This window comes from Lycium ferocissimum, chromosome 4, assembly GCF_029784015.1.
Source record: "Lycium ferocissimum isolate CSIRO_LF1 chromosome 4, AGI_CSIRO_Lferr_CH_V1, whole genome shotgun sequence".
Classification (NCBI taxonomy): domain Eukaryota; kingdom Viridiplantae; phylum Streptophyta; class Magnoliopsida; order Solanales; family Solanaceae; genus Lycium; species Lycium ferocissimum.
The window spans coordinates 13,865,314-13,868,738 of record NC_081345.1 but is presented as its reverse complement, the minus strand read 5'-3'; the positions used below and the strand labels follow the sequence as shown (position 1 = coordinate 13,868,738).

The 3,425-nt window shown below is 40.7% G+C and overlaps 1 long non-coding RNA gene across 1 annotated transcript; it reads left to right on the top strand.

Annotated features, from left to right (window-relative positions):
- Positions 1 to 150: 150 nt before the first annotated feature.
- LOC132054372 (uncharacterized) lies at positions 151 to 1,390 on the top strand. The gene is made up of 2 exons (XR_009414273.1): positions 151 to 347; positions 1,065 to 1,390. It is a non-coding gene; the product is annotated as an uncharacterized LOC132054372 (long non-coding RNA).
- The last annotated feature ends 2,035 nt before the right edge of the window (positions 1,391 to 3,425 follow it).

Genomic DNA, 3,425 nt, shown 5'->3' with positions numbered 1-3,425 from the left:
TAAAAATTGTGTTAGACCCTAAGACATATATGTACAACTTTCATTGAGTACACAAAGTCCAGCTTTTCCATTTACCCTTCGAAATCTGAGCAACAAATACAAGACAAAGAGCGCTGTCCGTAGTTTCGTTTTGATAGTTTGGGCTGATTTTCGTTGATTTCGTGTTTAGTTGTGATGTGCTGGGACTTTTGAACTTAAGTAGATATTTGATTGTGTATTTAAGGTATATATGCTCTTGTACAAGCTAAGAGGAGTTATTTGACGAAGTGGACTTTGGTTGGTCTATGGCGTAGATGATTTGAACTCCTCGAGTTGTGGTAGAACTTGTTGTGTGGTAAAACGCCGAGGTTTGTGTATAAACTTGAACTTAAAATATCTTTATTTTTTTGGAATTTTGAAGTATCTTGATGAGTTATTTCTTTACTCTTCATCTTATATTATTGTATGGTTATTGTCTCAAGTATTGCAAAACTTTTGCTAAATCGCCCACTTGTACGAATTGCTTGATCATTTTGCATTCTTGTTGGGACTTTGTCCTTCTTGTTATGGTGACTAGTCATCGATATTGGCATGCCCCTCGATTCGGATCTTGCCCATCTTGACTTTGGATTTACATTTCGTCTTGACAATGGATTTTCGTCCATTTTCGAGTACGAGTGGAAAGCCACTTTCAACATGGTTCTTGATTCTCTTGATATTGGGTGACGACCCTTCTGGATATGGGCTTCGGTCCTTCTTGATTTCGGGGCTTCGGCCCGTCTTGATATTGATTGTGTTTAGTGTGATGGCATGACGTACATATTGGGCGAAATTGATTATTTGACAATTCTCTTGAATTGAATTATAAGCTTTCTTGATACTCGAGCCTTAGAATATTGGTATTGACATTTTGAAACTCTCCAAGGTTTGTATTCGATACCTTGATATACTTGTTCACTTGGGCTTATTGTTACCTTATTGAGTCACCTACGGTAAACAAGGGAATTGAAGAATTTAATGGCTCCAAGCCCAAAGTTTATACACCACTAAGCTTTATGCTTAGCGATAGTTATTTTCTATCGTAGGTAATGTGCGAGATGAAGTATGAAGATGGCCATTTGGAGTAGACTTTTTGGGAGCCCTTGTAAAGATCACATCTGCATATGCATCTAGTTTTTTGTAAATTTTTGGGGACTTGTACATGATACATGTGTGGCACTTATGTATGAAATTTTGAAGGCTTGTGGAAAACAAGACCATATGCTTGTAACTTGAACTGGGTGACTAGTTTTGCTATTTTAGGGTGTGTTTTTAACTCGAGTCATGCCATGTAATGGGTTTGCATTTTGTCTTGTAATTATGCACAAAGGAAGAGAATAGTTTTGTGATAATTACTAGTTTGAGTTTTGTGTATCTTATGGACCGCAATGGTGTTGAATTGGAAATGAACTTTCAAACGAAGTTTTTTTTAAATGTGTTGACTATTTGGAGAAAGGAATTACCGTTTTAAAATGATACTCTGATATTGTATGAACAAAAAAAAAAAAAAAAAAAGAAAGAAAAAAAATGCCACACTTTCAACCTTTTTTTTTTACATGGGCCTTTTTCCGCTATTAAATATAGTTGTGAATATCTTTTGGTATAAGTTCTTCTAAACGACGTAAGTGTAAAATTGGCTGTTGTTTCGTAATAGTGTCCTCCTAAAGGGGGGTGCTACAAGCCGTCAAGCAATCGTTAAATAAATGTGGCCCTAAGCCACTCATAAATCTATGCACCCGATCTCCCATATCGGCCACCATAGTAGGGGCATACCTAGCCAAGGAATTAAATTGAAGACTATACTCCCGGGCGCTTATGTTTTCTTGCTTCAAATTTAAAAATCTATCCGCTCTAGGTCGGTGGACCTCGGGTGGTAAGTAATGGCGAATAAAGGCGTCTACAAATTCTTGCCAAACAGGCGGAGGCGCATCCTCTTTTCTTGACGCTATCCAATTGTTGTACCATAGAACCGCCACATCTCGGAGTCTAGATGATGCCAACTCCACTGATTCAGTCTCAGAAGCATGAATAATCCGTAACGTTCTCAACATTTCATCAATAAAGCCTTGCGGATCTTCTTCCGCTTTGACCCAAAGAATGGGAGGATTTAAACTCATGAAGTCTCGGCTCTAGTACTAGTCGAACGATCACTCGGGCCCGTATTTTGCCGTTTTGCCGAGCGGCAACCAACCGTGTCAACAAATTAATAGCCTCGGTCACTTGTTGACCAGCGAAGTATCTTTTAGGAACAGGCATAGGAGCTGGAGCTGAAGCCCCTTCTTGCTCTCCTGTAATAGGTGGAGTAGTGGAGGCATTAGATGGAACCTCATGATGTGACTCGCCCTCATCTAAATTCATAGGCGGCCCTCTTTCTGCCCGCCTCCTCGTCATAGGCTTGCCCTTCTGGGCGGCTTTAGCTTTTCCTTTTGGCGGCATTTCTGAAATCACAACATACTTATTAGGGAGGATTAAATCTTATACTTGGCTCTATCGCACGATTTCATCAAAAGAAAGATGGTCAGTTTCCTAAATGCCCTGTAGCCTCTTATTTATTAGCGTGGCGCGCAACACACCATAAACAAGACTCTACTAGACACGGCTCGTAGACACTTTCTAGGATTGAACTGCTCTGATACCACTTCTGTCACGACTCGAGCTACGGGCCATGACGGGTATCCGGGGCTCACCACCGAACACCGCTCATACTATTACCCCTCTGCTCTCATTCGTAACATATGCTCATTATCATAAAAATCTATTAACATTGGAAACATATTTACTTTTATAAACATAAGCCCTTGGGCTATCAGAATGATATATATATATATATATGCATATACATAAAAACTATGGGACCATGCTACCCACACTGCGTATCTACGAGCCTCTACTGGAGTACTAGACATATAGACAGGACAGGGCCCCGTCGTGCCCAATAATGAATATATACATACATGTACCAAAAGAATAATCAACGGCACCTGCGGAGAATGGAGTGCTCTCAAATCAGCCGCTAGCTCCTATGAGTCTGGGTCACCTCCCTCTCTACCTGTGGACATGAACACAGCGTCCGAAGAAAAGGACGTCAGTACGAATATTGTACTGAGTATGTAAGGCACAAACAATAATAAGTCATCAATGAAATAGCGAAGACATCAAATGAGGAGCAATCTGTGACTGACTGAATCATAAAGGAAATCATACATGCACGGCTTACTCTCATAATCATCATCGTGTTATATATGCATAAATGTATAAACTGCCCGACCATACAGGTACGGTGTGATAATCAATAATATTAGCCAGCGTCCAGGCCTCCCGCGTCCGGGGTACCATCTCATGCTGCCCACTAGTGGTGCTGCCTATGCCATTTGGCCATGGTGTATACGCTGCCCGCCTTGGCGGTG